This window comes from Scyliorhinus canicula, chromosome 11 (genome assembly GCF_902713615.1).
Source record: "Scyliorhinus canicula chromosome 11, sScyCan1.1, whole genome shotgun sequence".
Lineage (NCBI taxonomy): Eukaryota > Metazoa > Chordata > Chondrichthyes > Carcharhiniformes > Scyliorhinidae > Scyliorhinus > Scyliorhinus canicula.
In genome coordinates this window covers 47,272,107-47,291,577 of record NC_052156.1, presented here as the reverse complement: position 1 = coordinate 47,291,577, position 19,471 = coordinate 47,272,107, and the positions used below count along the sequence as shown (strand labels likewise).

The 19,471-nt window shown below is 46.6% G+C and overlaps 1 protein-coding gene across 2 annotated transcripts in view; it reads right to left on the bottom strand.

Annotated features, from left to right (window-relative positions):
• LOC119973064 (receptor-type tyrosine-protein phosphatase gamma-like) overlaps nt 1-19,471 on the bottom strand; it is a 1,019,600-nt gene that overhangs the window by 146,997 nt on the left and 853,132 nt on the right. The window lies entirely within an intron of this gene.

Genomic DNA, 19,471 nt, shown 5'->3' with positions numbered 1-19,471 from the left:
ATCACTGATGGAGCAAGACATCATTATGAAAGTGAAAATGAGGCAAAGTCAATGGCAATTATCCATGATGTATGAATGCACTGATCCACTGACAATTCTCAGTATACCTGGTGTCCACCAGCAAGCATGAGTTAAATAGTAGACACAGGAATATGGCCAGTAAAATATTTTCTCCTAATTTTGAGTTCTTTTGTTTTACAATAATTATCCAAAATGGCTGAACATCCAAAACTGTAAGATGAGCGTGTCTGCCCCTTGGTTCTTGAATTGGTACCCAGCAACACTGCAACAAAACTAGAATTACACTATCTATTATTTAATTATCTTTCAATATCTCCTTCTGGATACACAAAACAAATGCTATCATTTCTAAATTAGACACAGGAACTGTAAACTGACTGATTTTTAATTTAAATATATACGGCTGAGAAAGGACTACAGGTAATTTCATCCCATTTTGACTGATGCAGCGGCAAGCTGAGTACCTTGTTTGAGGAGCTGAATTTAGCTTCTACTTGAATTAAAATTATTTTTCATCCATATAGCATCCTCTTTCATTGCTAAAACTCCGGGCGCTTCAGTTTGAGCAGGCTTGCACTGTTTTGTGGGAGGCCTGAACGAAACCTCCATTATACAAATGTATTTCCCCCAAGGTTGAGCAGCAACACTATGTAGGACGATGAATGGAACCAATATTTTTAGTAGAAAGGACAGGAAGGGAAGAGGGGAATGGAAATGATGTAAAATTCAGAAAATACAGAAATTTTAGCCTAGTAGGAGACCAATTGGCTCTTCTTTCCTGCGCAAGGACTGGTTGCATATTTTTCTAATCAGATTCTTTTATGTTCTTATTTAGATAACAATTCAGGATCCTTTTTAAATAATGTACTTGATTTGGAATTAATCACTTTTAATAACAAGAGGAACGAGGAACAGCGGGCGCCTGGGAATACCATCAACTTAAATTCACCTTCAAGTTACACAACATCCTGACTTGGAAATATACCACTGTTGTGTCACCATTATTGGATCAAAATCCTGGAAATCCCGACTAACAGCAGTGTGGGTGAACTTACACCACACAGGCTGCAACAATTCAAGAAGGTGGCTCACCACACCTTCTCAGGGGCAATTAGGGAGGGGTAATAAATCCTGGTCTGCCAGTGAGGTTGACAATACATGAATGATAAAAAAAATTGCAACGCCCAGTTTCTTTAAATGATAGAATTTGATGCATGTAGACTTCCTGAGAACAACAGTGATAACGAATTGTGTCATACTAGTGACAAACTCTAATGAAAAGAGCTCTTGATCCCAAGTGGTTTTGCATGGCTGGGTATACTGACAAATACCAGTTAGAATGGAAATTGAATTTGCAAATTATTCAGCTATATCAAAAAGACTGCTGCCTTTACATCCCAGTTGGGCTACACATTTTATTGAGCGACGAAGGAGATGGGTGATTTGATGGATTAATTTTGAGAAGCATTGGATTCTTTAAGCGTTTTGTTTCTATGAGTGTATAGTACAAAGGTGATCCATTTGGTATTGAGGGCAGGATAGCTGGTAGATTTTCAGAGAATGCAGAAGAGAGAGGATGGGTGACCGCCAAGCAGTCAAGGAAGGTTGAAATAAAACATAAAATGCTGGAAAGATTCAGTAAGTCTGTCTCCGCTGAGTTCAGCATTTTCTATTTTTATTTCAGATTTTCAGCATCTGCAGTATTTTGCTTATTTTTTGTTAAGGAAGACCAGCTAACAAGTGCAGGAGTCCCTGCAGTGCACCTCACTTTCCAACTGCTATTCAGCTCTGGTAAAATTGGTCTACGGAGTGCAGGCAGAGTCAAGTCCATGGCACCATGTGTAGCTCTGTTGCATAGGTTTGAACCTCAACAGGACTGGGACCAAATTCCTCACAGGGAATTTTACTGGTGCTGCTGAGGAGAGTTTAAAGTAGCTTATAAGGAGCATGAAACAAGGTCTTATAGGTGGAACTGAAGAAAGAAAATGGGGCAATCACACTGCTTGGAGTGCACTGTAGACCTCAAACAGTCAAAGGGAGATAGATACAAGAGCAAATCTCTCTCTCTTCATGTTGTGTCCTTTGTGCATATCAACTACAGGTTTTCTAACTGTACTTCTCTTACCTCTATCTGAGCTAGGTGTAATGCCCGAGATGATTCAGGTTCACCCAGGAGATGGTTATGGAACTGTGCTATCTCCTTCAACTCAATTTGGAGCCTCACGCCAGGGGCAGGTCAATGCTGCCATTGCCCATAATGGTCACAACCAAAACTAAACATCTATATGACTGGACAGGACAGGGCAGGAGCTAGGTGACATGTCCAACATCTCCTGGAATGCCATCCATCGATGCATCTGGGAGGTGATGGAGACTCAGTATGTCACGAGAAGAACTTATATTGTATTCTTTCAAAGGAGGGGGAAGTAGAATGATTGTTGATCGAGGATAGTGGGAATCACAATGGGGTAGGAGGCCACTAACTCCTTGCATGTGGCTCTGCAAACCCCCATGTTAATACTTAGAGATACCCACAAGGTCTGTCATTCCATCAGTGTGCCGCCAGTCTGGGGCAATGCCCAGTACTTCATGTCAGTGAATGCCTCTTTTCCTGACAGCAGACGCAATGCCTTAATTCAGAGACAGTCTGCCATTCCCGCTGTCTTCAAGCCTCCAAGAACAACCAGAGGGGTTTAGCATTTACAGGGAAGCTTTTTGGGCTGGGAAGAAACAATTCTGCTCCTCCTGGGCCAGAGGCACAGCTGAAAGGCACTTATCCAAAGGATCCAGCTTTCCTCAACTTTTCCGAAGGCACAGAAAATCCCAATAACAATGGTTAAAAACAGAACACGTTTAAAGTGAAGGCATGCAGCCTACTTTAAGGAGAGGATTGGTTGCCTGGGCCTCTTTCCAGCTTCATTAAAACCTGCTTGAAGCGGGCTGGGTTTCTATTTCAGTTTTTCAACTTCCCACCAACCCAACACATCCACCTTGGGCATCACATGGTCGAAAGGATGCCAAGGTTTTGGTGCGAGTGCAGAAGAGATGCACCAGAATAATGCCAGGGACGTGGGACTTCAGTTACTTATAGAGAATGAGAAAGCTAGGAGTCCAGAAGTGCATATTTCTTCTGTGCTGTGCTGCGAACCTTCCACAAATGGGGTTTCAATCAGGGTTCCACCAATAATGACTCAGAAAAAGTTAGAATAAATAAAACCTCTATTTTTTTTTTTTTTTTTATAAATTTAGTGTACCCAATCATTTTTCCAATTAAGGGGCAATTTAGCGTGGCCAATCCACCTAGCTTGCACGTTTTTTTTGGGTTGTGGGGGCGAAACCCACGCAGACACGGGGAGAATGTGCAAACTCCACACGGACAGTGACCCAGAGCCGGGATCGAACCTGGGACCTCAGCGCCGTGAGGCGGTTGTGCTAACCACTAGGCCACCGTGCTGCCCTAATAAAACCTCTATTAACTACTGGGTAAATATATAGTAAAGGCCCAGACTGGCATCTGCTGAGGTACTTCCACCACACCCCTGACCCCCCTCAAGGAACTCCCTTCACCCCCCCTCAACCCCCAGGGACAACCCCCACACCCCGGCCCCCTCAGGGCACTCCCACCACACCCCTGACTCCCTCAGGGCACTCCCACCACACCCCTGACTCCCTCAGGGGAGTCCCACTATACTCCTGTCTAACCAGAAGAGAAAATGCTAGAAAATCTCAGCAGGTCTGGCAGCATTTTCTCTTTAGGTTTCAGATTCCAGCATCCGCAGTAATTTGCTTTTACCCTGTCTCACCACTCCATCTTGCCGTATTCTCAACCCCCGCTCCTGGATTGGATTTCCCTTACCCAGACAGGACTCCTTACCCCCGAGGAACCAACTCTCAAACCCCTGACCCAACCAGACCGCCCCTTGACGTGACTCCTGATCTGACCCTCCCCCCAGCAGAACCCTCACCCCAGCAGACCTGACCTGATCTTCCCCTCTATGGCCACTCCAAGGTCTGACCCCACCACCACCCCCCAAACATCCAGAACACCCACCCTCAGGCCCGATCATACCCTCAACTCGCCTCCCCACACCCAACCTCTGATCAACTCCCTCCCCGACCCCCTCTGATGAGCCACACCACCCCCCCACCCAACCTCCAATCCCCCCAATATCCGAAAAAAAGGGCTTGACCTCCTTCACTCAAACTCTCAATGCTGAGCGTTTGCGACTGCTGCACCGCCAGGATCTCGCCTGGCCTGAATCGGAAGGTCAGACAAGACAAGCACGGAAGTCAATTTTCGCAGGTAGGAGGGCGGTGTGGCAGTCCACCACTGATTTCCACTCTGAGGAAGTTAGGGTTAGGGTTAGTTCCATCATCAACGGGAAAGCATTGGCAGAAAGAGTTGAGGAAGCAAATAAAGTAATAACCTACCAAAGGGAACTGGATAAATAACTGAAGGGGAAGAAATTGCACATCAGGGAATTGGGACAAATGAATACATTGAACATAGAACAGTACAGCACAGAACAGGCCCTTCGGCCCTCGATGTTGTGCCGAGCCTTGTCCGAAACCAAGATCAAGATATCCCACTCCCTGTCATTCTTGTGTGCTCCATGTGCCTATCCAATAACCGCTTGAAAGTTCCTAAAGTGTCCGACTCCACGATCACAGCAGGTAGTCCATTCCACACCCTAACCACTCTCTGAGTAAAGAACCTACCTTGGACATCCCTCCTATATCTCCCGCCCTGAATCCTATAGTTATGCCCCCTTGTAACAGCTACATCCACCCGAGGAAACAGTCTCTGAACGTCCACTCTATCTATCACCTCATCATCTTATAAACCTCTATTAAGTCGCCTCTCCTCATCCTCGGCTTAAAGAGAAAAGCCCTAGCTCCCTCAACCTTTCCTCATAAGACCTATCCTCCAAACCGGGCAGCATCCTGGTAAATCTCCTTTGCACCCTTTCCAATGCTTCCACATCCTTCCGATAGTGAGGTGACCAGAACTGCACACAATACTCCAAATGTGGTCTCACCAGGGTCATGTACAGTTGCAGCATAACCCCACGGCACTTAAACTCAAGCCCCCTGTTAATAAACGCTAACACACTATAGGCCTCCTTCACGGCTCTATTCACTTGAGTGGCAACCTTCAGAGATCTGTGGACATGAACCCCAAGATATCTCTCTTCACATTCCTCAGAACCCTGCCGTTGACCCTGTAATCCGCAATCAAATTTTTCCCACCAAAATGAATCACCTCACACTTATCAGGGTTAAACTCCATCTGCCATTTTTCAGCCCAGCTCTGCATCATATCAATGTCTCTTTGCAGCCTACAACAGCCCTCCACCTCAACCACTACTCCACCAATCTTGGTGTCATCAGCAAATTTACTGACCCACCCTTCAGCCCCCTCCTCCAAGTCATTGATAAAAATCACAAATAGCAGAGGACTCAGCACTGATCCCTGTGGTACACCGCTGGTAACTGGTCTCCAGTCTGAAAATTTTCCATTCACCACCACCCTCTGTCTTCTATGTGATAGCCAGTTACTTATCCAATTGGCCAAATTTCCCTCTATCCCACACCTCCTTACTTTCTTCATGAGCCGACCATGGGGAACCTTATCAAACGCCTTACTAAACTCCATGTATACGACATTAACTGTTCTACCTTCATCTACACACTTGGTTACCTCCTCAAAGAATTCAATTAAATTTGTGAGGCAAGACTTATCTTTCACGAATCCGTGTCGACTATCCCGGATTAAGCTGCATGTTTCCAAATGGTCATAAATCCTATACTTCAGGACCTTTTCTATTAACTTACCGACCACTGGAGTAAGACTAACCAGCCTATAATTACCAGGGTCATTCCTATTCCTTTTCTTGAACAGAGGAACAACATTCGCCACTCTGCAGTCCTCTGGCACTACCCCCATGGGCAGTGAGGACCCAAAGATCAAAGCCAAAGGCTCTGCAATCTCACCCCTTGCCTCCCAAAGAATCCTAGGATATATCCCATCTGGCCCATTGGACTTGTCGACCTTAAGGTTTTTCAAAATTGCTAATACATCCTTCCTCAGAACATCTACCTTCTCCAGCCCACCTGCCTGTATCACACTCTCATCCTCAAAAACATGGCCCCTCTCCTTGGTGAACACTGAAGAAAAATATTAATTCAACGCCTTTCCTATTTCTTCTGACTCCGTGCACAAATTCCCACTACTGTCCTTGACCGGCCCTAACTTCACCCTGGTCATTCTTTTATTTCTCACATAAGAGTAAAAAGCCTTGGGGTTTTCCTTGATCCGACCCGCCAAGGACTTCTCATGCCCTTTCGTCGCTCTCCTAAGCCCTTTTTTTTTTTAGCTCATTCCTTGCTACCTTGTAACCCTCAAGCAACCCAACTGAACCTTGTTTTCTCATCATTACACACGCTTCCTTTTTCCTCTTGATAAGACATTCAACCTCTTTTGTGAACCATGGTTCCCTCACACGGCCATTTCCTCCCTGCCTGATAGGGACATACCCATCAAGGACACGCAGTATTTGTTCCTTGAACAAGCTCCACTTTTCATTTGTGCCTTTCCCTGACAGTTTCTGTTCCCATCTTATGCTCCCTAATTCTTGCCTAATCGCATCATAATTACCCCTCCCCCAATTATAAACCTTGCCCTACCGTATGGCCCTATCCCTCTCCCTCTCCATTGCAATAGTGAAAGACACTGAATTGTGGTCACTATCTCTAAAGTGCTCTCCCACAAACAAATCTAACACTTGGCCCAGGTTCCTTACCCAGTACCAAATCCAATGTGGCCCACCCTCTTGTCAGCCTATCCACATATTGTGTCAGGAAACCCTCCTGCACACACTGTACAAAAACTGCCCCATCCGAACTGTTCGACCTATAGAGGTTCCAATCAATATTTGGAAAGTTAAAGTCACCCATGACAACTACCCTGAGACCTCCACACCTATCCATAATCTGTTTTGCAATTTCTTCCTCCACATCTCTATTACTATTTGGGGGCATATAAAAAACTCCTGACAACGTGACCGCGCCTTTCCTATTCCTAACTTCAGCCCATATTACCTCAGTAGGCAGATCCCCCTCGAACTGCCTTTCTGCAGCCGTTAAACTATCCATGATTAACAATGCTACTCCTCCACCTCTTTTACCACCTTCCCTACTCTTACTGAACTATCTATACCCCGGAACTTCCAACAACCATTCTTGTCCCTGTTCTAACCATATTTCCGTAATGCCCACAACATCGTAGTCCCAGGTACCAATCCACGCTCCAAGTTCACCTACCTTATTCCGGATGCTCCTTGCATTGAAGTAGACACCCTTCAACCCACCTTCCTGTCTGCTGGTACACTCCTGCCACCTTGATACCCTCCTCAGTATCTCACTACTCTCAACACTGGCTTCTGGACTACAGTTCATTTTCCAATCCCCCTGACAAATTAGTTCCCCCCCCCCCCCCCGCGAAGAGCAGTCGCAAATTTCCCTCCCAGGATATTGGTGCTTGGTGCCCCTCTGTTTCAGGAACAAACCGTCCTGTCTGTACAGGTCGCACCTTCCACAGAATGTGCTCCAATTATCCACGTAACTGAAACCCTCCCTCCTACACCATCCCTGCAGCCACATGTTTATCTGCACTCTCTCCCTGTTCCTCGACTCGCTAGCACGTGACACCGGCAACAAACCAGAGATGACAACATGGTTTGTCCTGGCTCTCAGCTTCCACCCTAGCTCCCTAAATTCCTGTTTTAAATCCCCTATCTTACCTATGTTGTTGGTGCCATTGTCTACCACGACTTGTGACTGTTCTCCCTCCCCCTTAAGGATTCTGAAAACACGGTCCGAGACGTCACGGACCCTGGCACCCGGGAGGCAACATACCATCCGTGAGTCTCTTTCGTTGCCAAAGAACCGTCTATCTGTCCCTCTAACTATCGAGTCCCCAATAACTATTGCTCTCCTGCTCTCCCTCCTTCCCTTCTGAGCCACAAGGACGGACTCAGTGCTGGAGATCCATTCACCCTGGCTTAGCCCTGGTAGGTCGTCCCCCTCAACAGTATCCAAAACGGTATACTTGTTACTGAGAGGAACAACCACAGAGGATCCCTGCACTGACAGCTTCCTCCCAGCCCCTCTCACCGTCACCCATCTATCGTGATTCTTCGGAGTAACTACATCTCTGAAGCTACTATCCATGACCACCTCTGCCTCCCAAATGATCCGAAGTTCATCCAGCTCCGGCTCCAGTTCCCTAATGCAATTTTTGAGGAACTGGAGATGGGTGCACTTCCCACAGGTGAAACCAGCAGGGACACTGACGGCGTCCCTCACCTCAAACAAAGAGAAAGCTTTGGCACAATGAGTGAAATGACATCACTCTAATAATGCCATCTGTGCAATAAGAATTATGATTACCCTCCAGCCAGAATGAAAGTATTCCAGACCTGAGCTCAAAACCAACTGAATCCAGCAGTGAGAGGTGAAAAGGCAGCCGGCAATGGTGCCATTGAGCAGATTAAGACCAAATTCTACTAGGGTCATCTTAGTCGAAGTAACTCCTTCATCGAAACCAAAAGTAAAGATGTAACAATGTATTGGTTTATCAGTGTTGCCAGCTTAGAGCCTTTGTTACAAATTGCAGCTAAGAGTCCACGGACATGAGAGAAAACATGGTTTGAACATGAACACCATCACATTTGCAGCGCACATACATTTTTGGATAATTGGTTAGTCAGGTCCACAAATAATTATTTTTACACATTGTGAGATTGGTTTCCTATTATGAATGTTTTAGTGAATAAATAGTCAGAAAATGCAGGTAAACAATCCCAAAGTTATCTTAAATCCTACATTGGTCCCGAGATAAACATGAACACATTTTGCCTGCTCTAATTACTGAGGACCAGCAGTGCGTACGTGTTAAGGCAAGTGTGTTACAGGATAAATTCCACAATCATCTATTGAAATAAAACAATTATTTGATATTAATTTAAAGAACATATTTCAGGATTAATGCTTTCATAATGAACAAAAGTGAACAAGTATTTAGGGCAGGATTTTTCGGCCGTGCAACGGGAAATTCCTACCCAAGGTCAATGGACGTTTTCATGGTCCCCATCCCATCTGTGCGGTCTTGCGCTGGGTATGGCCGAAAAATCCAGCCCTGAGTAGTTGAAACAAATTTCCCAATTTATTTGGAACCTTCATGCAAGTTTCAAATAATTCTGTTCAAATAAATCAATACTTTCAAATTATGATTGGAAATATTGAAGAAAATTCACGTTTTTCATGGAGCAGCCTATCTTAGATCTAATATTGTGCAATAAGACATGGCGAGTTAGTAATTTTTTAATAAAGGAGCCTCTTAAATTTACACAAAGCCAATTACGGAGGTGTGAGAAGTGAGGTGGCTCAGGTTGGTTGGGAAACTAGATTAAGAGATATGTTTGTCGATAATCAATGAGTAATATTTAAAGAAATAATTCATTATTCTCATATGGCATAATATTGAAGGAGAGTAGGGAAGTGGTCCCTGAGTCCAGGCCAATGTTTATTCCTCAATTAATATATTTATCACATTGCTGTTTGTGTGGGCTTGTTGTGTGCAAACTGGTTGCAATGTTTCCTGTATTACAACAGTTCAAAAAAGTACTTAATTGGTGGTAAAGTGTTTTGGGACATCCAGTGGTTGTGAAAGGAATTATATAAATATCAATCTTTTTTTGCCTCTGTGTTGAAGCACTGCAGCTGAACATACTGCTTCTGACTTATCTGCAGGGAGGAACGTGCTCCCTGAAGATCTTGGGTGGCTATGGTCTCCTGCTGAAAGTCCTCTGCCTCTACAAACAGCTTTTCTTCTTTATTGCCTCTACACCATTTTTCTTCTGATACTGCAAGCCCAACACCATTCCCTGCTGACTTAACTAACTTTTCAAAACTCCTCCAACAAACCAGTCTTCTTCTTCTTAGGCAGTCCTTTGGAGTCAAGGATGATTCGCTTCCACACTAAAATTGAGTTCTCAAATGACGAGGAGTCCAATGCGCAACCTACAGTCTTGATCACAGGTGGGGCAGATGGTGGTTGGAGGAACAGGCAGGTAGGGTTCCCGAGTTGTCATGCGTTTCTTTTGCTGTTGTTGCCTGGTTTCAGCTTGCTCTTGGCGATGAAACCTGAGGTGTTCAGCTCCTTCCCAGACGCTTTTCCTCCACTTCAGGTGGTTTTAGGGAAGGGATTCTAAGGTGTTGGTGGGGTGGTTTTTCAAGCAAGCTTTGAGGGTATCCTTGAAGCATTTCCTCTGGCCTCCTTGGGGCTTGCTTGCCACGTTAAAGATCCGAGTACAGGGCTTGTTTTGGAAGTCATGTCAGGCAGGCAGGTGATGTGCCCTGTACAGATCTGATCAAGCGTGGTCAATGCATTGATGCTGGGGACGTTGACTGACATTAGTGCACCTATCCTGACAATGGATTTGGAGGATCTTGTGGGCCCAACTCATGGTCTACAGATCAGAGGTGATACCCATCCTCCTACATGGTTCAGATGTTAGCCATGATGTGGAGATGTTGGTGTTGGATTGGGGTTGTCACAGTAAGAAGTCTTACAACACCAGGTTAAAGTCCAACAGGTTTGTTTGGTTGTCGCATTCAAAGTATCATCTTACATCATTGACTTTGTCTGTATATGTGTTTGTGGAACCCACCTCTTCACAAGGGAGCTGTGCTCCGAAAGCTAGTGATTCCAAACAAACCTATTGGACTTTAATCTGGTGTTGTAAGACTTCTTACTGTAATTCAGAGATCTGGGGCGGGATTCTCCGAGCCTCCACGCTGAATTCGCGCTTTGCACCAGGGCGGAGGAGAATGGGTGTTAAACCCGAGATTGGGTCCGACGGCGTTCCCGCGATTCTCCGGTCCCCAGAGAATCACTGCCAATCAGGCGTGCACGATGCAACGCCGGTCAGGGGCCATTGAAAGAGGCCCCTGCAGCGATTCTCCAAGTGCAGCTTGCCATGTTCGCGACAGCGTGGTTCTCTCATGTTTCCACCCGTCAAGAACTCGGCGTGGAGGCTGCGGACTCAGTGTGAGGGCGGGTGAATCATTCACTGGGGGGGGGAACACGCCTCCAGGACAGCCAGGCTACCGATCGGGGGCCACAGATCCGCTGGCGCGAATTTTCTCCAGTTAAATCCAGAGTGATTGACGTGCATTTTTTCACGGGCGTGAAAATATTGGAGAATCCCACCAATGGACTATGGAAACCCTTGGAGAAGTACCACCACCACTGTCTCTGCAACAAACTAGCACTTCTACTAACTCTGCAGTAGCAAGTAGATAACCAAAAGCAAGATGCATGATAATGAACATAAATAGTGCTGCTGGGGCGGGGGCTGGCCCACGTGCAACTGAATGCATGTTCACCTGTGCCTGACTAAGAGAGGGCATTAACTCAATTGGCGAGTACTAATTGTATATTGATTGTGTTTAATTGTATGCAGGTGGTGGACATTAACTGTTGTTTCACTTGAGAATACATAAAGAGACACTTATTGAAACTGCAGTGGGGTTGATATCGGGAAACTATGCTTGTGATGATTCACACTGTAAATAAATGTAAGACTGAGAAAAGATTGACTTCAATATTATGATTTATCATCTTTTGGCAAGATAGATTTTGGAAAACAGATGGTTACTCAACGGAGGAATAAATTGTGAACTTTCAAGATTGGTGAAATCCAAATTAGAAATCCCTGGGTCAGTATTAACAGTTAAATTGCTACATTGTGCTAAGCTTGACAAGCTCCTGGTTCTAACTGGTGTGTGATTCTGAAAATTGGATCGGATATCTTCAGCCTTGTAAAACTTACCGGTGAACAGTCATTTCCTTCAGGCTTGGCAGAACAATTAGAAAATTCCATGACATAAAGTATAGGAGACACAATGATTGCCTGATTTTGAAATGGAACCGATAGTGGACACAGTTGTTAATATAATGGAAGGGTTACAGAGGTGGAATAAGGATGAAAGTACCTTTAGCAGATCTGGTCATTACAGCCTAATGTAGACTGGGAACAGCAACAATAAGTGAATGAATCCCAGGAATGTCAAAAGAACAGTTATTAGGTTCTTCTGGTGTGACTCAAAGTATCATTATCAGCCGAATTGCCCAAAGCAGAGAGAGAGAGACAGAGTCCTCAAAATAACATGTGACAAAGAGAATTCTGAGACAAAACATGAAGATAATGAATTATATTGTTCACAAGGAGTTTTAGTCCTATGATGAATGTTAATCATAGGCTCTTTTTGACTGTGATATGTTGAAGTGTGCTTTCACTTCAACAGTGTGTGGAACAGATTGGTTAAAGTATTATCTAGGTTCACTGAGTAGTGAGAATCGATACAAGATTAAGCATTATAAAAACACCACTTGCGTTATGTTTGGTGATGGCAACACACAAGGTTTCCAAAGAGAGTGATAATTTCTGGTGAAATAGCTGGAGTAAGCCATGTTATCAGCACTGATACAGTCTCTAATGTGCTGTCGCACAAATGGAACTTGACATGTAACATGATAAGGTAATTATTTTGTAAAGTCAATGGACCTGCTGTTTACCCAGTCAGGATATTATTGTATCCCTGATGCACTATCAATTACCACAAAGACAAGAGTAGTGGAATAATCGAGGCTTTATTGAGCAAAGATGTTGTGCTTCCTGTAGCTGGAACCAGAATGGGCTGCATCACCGGCGAGCACACACATTTATACGCCGCCTACTGGGCAGAGCCAGCAGGCAGGGATTTACCCATGTACCTCTCCTATACGGACCATACCATAATACATGTAATACTACTAGTGGTGACTACCACAATCCCCTTAACAAAACCATGGTGGGATTATACGGCCCTTTCTGCCAGTGGGATGTTCCAGGTGATCCCCCCCCATGGCAGGTTCCCCAGTGGTGCAGTTGGTGAGCAACACAAACAGCCATTGAATTTGGTGCAACTGGAATATCCAGCTGGTGAGCTGCCTCCACTGCTGGAAAGCCTACCGTTTGGGGGGGGGGTGGGGGGGTGCGCGCGGAAATCCCGGCACGTATGTTTCTCATTGAGTGCAAGGCATCAGGTGACAAGAATCTGAGACAATAAAGCAAATTGTCTTCAGGTTATATGGACAATTTGATCACCCTACTTGCAAGAAGGTAAAACACCGCTAAAGGATACAGGTGTGTTTGATGAAGCATGTACGAGGCTGACAGATGAGATTAGTCAGAAGTGTGAAATATGTAAAAAGTATCGGAACAGACTGCCACTTCCATTGGCATATTACTTTGACAAAGTAGTTGTGAAGAATCTAAAGGAATGTGATGAAGTCCGAAATATTTTTGTTCGCCTTCCTGTGGTGACATGTAGAAGGAGGTCGCATGTAAGGTAGCTCTCCTTAGAGTCGTTGGTTTTTAGTTATTTTCACCCAGTTCCTGGGGGTAATTGGCAGACAGATCAATATAATCTAAGAGTCTTTTGGGTGAGGATGTCAAAAGGTGCAAAATTAATATTGGGATGAAAGGTGTGAGCATTAGCCCTTCTGAGGCATTAAGCAAGGTACGGAGTCCTGATGGATTGAAGATAGCGGAGGCAGACTTGTTGGGTGGCCTACACCTATTAAAGTGGACAAACTGATGGGGTGATGTCGAATTTGAAAGACAATTTGGCAAGCATTTTGAGCGGCAAGGGGAGAAATGATGGAGACCCTCAAAACATTAGTGGATGATGCATTGGTCCTGATAACGGCAGTTTTGGGGAAAACCTTGGAGACAGTATGGGAGCATGGTGAGGTGTTGAAGAGGGTGGAGGAGTCACTGTCGCGACACAGCAATCAGCTGGCCTCGCTGGATGACGATCTGCAGAGGGTGAAGGACAGGAACAAGGGCTGAGAGCTACGGTCGAGGGCCTGGAGAATAGGTTGAGGCGGTAGAACCTCAGGTTCATTGGCTTGCCTGAGGGGGTGGAGGGTCTGAGGCCAACCGAATATGTCAGGATTGGGCCCACCGGTCGTGCCAGACAAAACAACGGGCAAATGAGCCAGCACAAGTGGTGATAGCCTGTTTTCACAGCTATCGGATGACGGAGAGGGTCTTGAAATGGGCCAAGGAGAATCGGGACGTTCGGTGGGATGTCGCGACAGCACTGGAAAGGAGGTGGGCGGCTTTTAATAAGGCAAAGTCAGTCCTTATTAAGAGTAGTGTGCCATTTGGTGTGGGGTACTTAGCGAGGTTGAGGGTTACTCATGATGCCAAGGACCATTTCTTCGAGTCAGCGGAGGAAGCGGAGGCTTATATTAAGGCTCAAGGATTTGGACTGAACTGAGTGGGTTTGCAGATGGTTGGGACGGGGTGTGTATGGGGACGTGTTGTAAAGATGTGTGATTTATTCTATTTCCTCCCTGTTCCAGAGTTGTTGTTAATTGAAATTGATGTGGTTTGTTTGGGGATTTTTCTTCTGGTTGTTCTGTTTTCTTTTTCCTTCTTTGGAGGACATTAGTGGTTTAGAGGGGGTAATTCGTTGGGAGGGGAGGGGGAGTAAGGTGGGCTGGATTCAAGGTTGAGGGAGGGGTTTTGGATCTTGGGTGTGGTTGTTTCGTTTCTTTCTTTCTTGGATTGTTTATTTGCGTGACATGGGCTCCGGCTTGGAGGTGAGGTAGGTGAGGTGGGGGGGGGGGGGGGGGGGGGGGGGGTCTACCTCACCAGCAGGCTGATGTTGGCTAGTGAATGGGAGTGAGATGGGGAGGGGGGGGGGAGGGGCTGCGGCTTGTTGGACCTGTTTAGGCAGGTTTCGATGAGCTGAGAAGGTGTGGATAGTGAGGGGGAGGAGGGATTGGAGGAGAGAGCTGTTGGTTCAAGAGCTAGTGGTTGGGGGATTTCTGGGATGGTGGTGGTGGGGCTGGCTGCCTTCTTGTATGGGCTCTGGTTTTAGAATTATGGAGGATGGACAGGAAATTTCCTTGCTGTGGAAATGGCTGACTTGAAGAGTTAGGGGATTCCCAGATCCCCGGTTCGATTGGTTACGTGGAATGTGTGGGGGTTGGGAAGTGAGCAAGTGTGTTCTCTCATTTGAAAAGTTTGAAGGCCGATGTGGTGCTTTCGCAGGAGACCCACCTGAAGATGAAGGATCAGATTAGGCTCTGTAGGGTTGGGTGAGCCAGGTGTTCCACACGGTATTTGGGTTTCGATAGCAGAGGGTGTGGGGGGGGGGGGGGGGGGGGGGGTGCTGCTGTCTGGTGGAAATTGTGGAAATTGGCAATACTAATTAACAAAAGGAGTTCGGTTCAAGATGGGGAATGTGGTAGTGGACCAGAGTGATAGATACGTCATAGTTACAGGGACATTGCAGGTTATGTTGGTGGTTTAGCGAGTGTGTATGCCCCAAACGGGGATGACGTGAAGTTCATGACGAGGTTGCTGGCGGCCATATCAGACATGGAACACACCAGCTGATTCTGGGGGGAGATTTGAATTGCGTTCTGAACCCTAAGTTGGATCAGCCAAAGCCAAAGTCGTTGGCCTCTTTGATTATAGCGAACGTACTGGCAGCTTTCGTGAAGGAGATGGGCAAGTCCATGGTAGTTTTTGCACCCTGGGGGCAGGGAATTCTCTTTTTTTTCTCTCCGGTGCACAATGTGTACTTGCGCATAGACTTTTTTGTGGTGGGAAAGTCTCTGCTGTCAGGGGTGAGGAAAGTGGAATATTCAGCAATAGTAATTTCAGACCATGCTCCGCACCTGGTGGGTGTGGTATTGGAGGTGGGGCCGGCCCAGTGGCCGGTATGGCGTGTGGATGTGGGCTGTTAGCAGATTTGGTGTTTTGTGTGAAGTTGGCCGAATGTGATTGATGATGTGGAGTTTAACAAGAATGGGGATATGTCACCCTCGATGCTGTGGGAGACTCTGAACACGATGGTGAGATAATCTCGCACAAGGCGAGGTGGATAGGAAAGGGAAGAGCGAAAGCGGTTCGTAGAATCATAGTATTTACACTGCAGAAGGAGGCCATTTCGCCCATCGAGTCTGCACCGGCCCTTGGAAAGAGCACCCCATCCAAGCACACACCTCCAGCCTATCCCCGTAACCCAGTAACCCCACCTAACACTTTTTTTGGACACTAAGGGCAATTTAGCCTGGCCAATCCACCTAACCTGCACATGTTTGGACTGTGGGAGGAAACCGGAGCACCCGGAGGAAACCCACACAGACACGGGGAGAACGTGCAGACTCCGCACAGACAGTGACCCAAGCCGAGAATCGAAACTTGGACCCTGGAGCTGTGAAGCAACTGTGCTAACCACTGTGCTACCATGCCGTCCTTGTGGTGGAGGAGATCTTGGAGGTGGACGGAAGGTACTTGAGACTCCACCTCAGAATTTTTGACTAGTAGAAAGAAGTTGCAGATGCAAGTTGACCCATTATCTACTGAGAAAGTGGTGCGCCATTTGTGGTGATCAAGAGGATAACATATGAATATGGGGAGAAGGTCAGTCACTTCCTGGCCGGTCAGTTGAGGTGATGGGCAGCCTCCTGAGAAATTGTCCAGATTTGGGCCTCAGAAACCGAACCAAGTTAACGGGGCTTTTGAGGGGTTTAACAAAAACCTCTGTAGGTCAGAGCCGCGGGGGAAGGAGTCGGATATGCGGGGATTTCTGGTGGAGTTGAAGAGGAGGGGAACCGGGAAGAGATGGAGGAGCCATTGGGGGTGGAGGAGGTCCGTACAGCGATTGGGTGCATGTAGACAGGTTACACGCTGGGGCCGGATAGGTTCCCGGTGGACTTTTATAAGAAGTTTGTTGATCGACTGGTACCATTATTGGCGGAGATGTTTGAGGAATCGGTAGCATGGTTGTCTGTTCCTGAGACAATGATGCAAGTGCCCATCTCACTTCTGTTAAAGAAGGATAAGGACGCAGTGGAGTACCGCCCGATTTCTTTACTAAATGTGGATGCTAAGGTTTTGGCCAAGGTTTCAGCACTGAGGCTGGAGGAGTGTCTTCCTCAGGTTATTGGGAAAGATCAGATGGGACTTGCGAAGGGGTGGCGGTTGTCGTCGAATGTGACGCGGCTTTTAAACATAATTTTGTCCCCCACAGAAGGTAGAGAGCAGGAAGTTATTGTGGTGTTGGATGCTGAGAAAGCATTTGATAAGGTAGTGTTAGAACCTGCTCGTATCCTATTGGCTGGGGACAGTTGGTTACCCCATGACTCCTGTGGTAACCAATTGTCCCCAGCCATTAGGATATGGACAGGTTATCACAGGTACAATGGGGGTATCTGTTTGCCGAGCTGGAACGGTTTGGGATAGAGCCTAAATTCATAGCATGGGTTCGATTGGTATATAAGGCACCTAAGGCCAGTGTCGGTACAAATAATGTTAGTTCGGGATATTTTCAGTTACACAGAGGAACGAGGTAGGAGTGCCCTATGTATGTCCCCTCTCTCGTTTGCATTGGCAATTGAGCTTTTGGCCATTGCCCCGAGAGCCTCGGATAAGTCGAAAGGGATAATGAGATGGGGGGGGGGGGGATGATAAGCAGGGTGTCTTTGTGTGTCGTCGATCTTCTTTTGTACGTGATGGATTCGACCCCCCCCCAATGAGTGATATCGTAGAGCTGCTGAAGTATTTTGGAGCTTTTTCAGGGCTACGGAAGGTGAACTTCACGAGCAGGGATAAGCCGGACATACAGAGGTGGGATAGCCTTGGCGTTGCCGAGCCTGATATTTTATTATTGGCCGGCAAATGTGGAGAAGGTGCTGGGGTGGTATGGGGAACCATAGGCTATATCGGTGCGGATGGTTGCGGGGTTGTGTCAGGGGTTGGAGTTACGGCCGTTAGTGACGGCCTTGCTGCCATTTTCTCAGGAGAAATATTCAGCGAACCCGGTGATGGACTCCACATTGAAGATATGGAGACAGTTTCGGCAACACTTTAAATTGGGGCTGGTATCGAAGCTGGCGCCGATCTGGCGAGGCTGGATGCTAGGTTCAGGGGATGGGAGGAGAAGAGAATGGAAGGGACGAGGGACTTGCTCTTTCCAGGGGCTGGTGCAGACTCAATTGGCCGAAATGGCCTCTTTCTGCACTGTAAATTCAATGATTCTATGAAGGAGGGCGATCTGCGAGCATGGAGGAGTTGTCAGAAAAATTTGGGATTTCAGAAGCAGATGTTTTTAGGTACCTGCAGGTTCCAACTTCACAAAAAAAGGTCTGCCCGACAATACCTGTGGTGCCTCCTTCCTCGTGGTTGGAGAAAATGTTATCACTGGTAGGGACGGAGGAGCTGAGCGCATTGGTGATTTATGGCAAGATTATGGGGGAAGAGGCAGTGTCTGTGGAGGGGGTGAAGGCTAAGTGGAAGGAGGAATTGGGGTTGAAGATGGAGGATAGTGTTATGTGCTAGGCTCTGCGTAGCATGAATACAACATCTTCCTGTGCGGGTTTAGGGTTGATATAGTTGAAGATAGTGCAAAGGGCACATTTGACCAAATCCAGGATGAGCAGGTTCTTTGTGGATGTGAAGCATGTGTGTGAGCAGTGTGGGAGGGGCCCGGCTAACCACGTGTACATGTTCTGGTCGTGTCCTAGGATCGTGGGGTTCTGGATCTCCTTCTTTAACACTATGTCGGCAATTCTACAAATTGAACTGAAGCCCTGTGTCTTAGGGTCCATTTTTGGAGTAGCTATATTCAGACATGCCAGAGCTGCAGATTGAGGCAGCGGGAAGATGGCCTGACCATTGTCTTGCTGACTGCTCGAAGGCGGGTGTTGCCGGGGTCAGCTTCTCCACCCATTGCCTCAGTATGGCTGGGGAATCTTATGGAATTCTTATACCTCAAGAAAGTTAAGTATACCGTGAGGGGAGCAATTCAAGGGTTCTACTGGAAATGGCAGCCGTTTATTCTGTTTTTAAAGAGCTGGTCACTGTTTGTTGTTCGGTAGGGAGGGGGAGGGGGGAAGTAGAGGAGGCGGGGCTTTCTGCAGGGTGTTGTACTGCAGTGGGGGGGGGGGGGGCATGGTTTTGACATGGAAGCCGTTTATTCTGTATTTTGAAGAGCTGCTTACCGTTTGTTGTTCGGTAGGGAGGGGAGGGGGAAGTAGGGGGGGCTTTCTGCAGGGCTGCACCGGGGTGGTTTCAGAGATGGCAGCCGTTTATTCCATACTTTAAAGAGCTGGTCACTGTTTGTTAGGTAGGGAGGGGGCAGGGAGGGAGGGGGGGGGCGAGTATTTCTGCTGGGGGTCGTGACGCACGGGGGTAGGGGTTGATTGTTTGTTTTATTGTGTATATTTATTTGTTTATGTATAAAACTTGAAAAATGTGAATAAAAATTTTTAAAACAGAGAGATATTTTTGTTCTATATTTTGTAGACTTGGTATCAAGA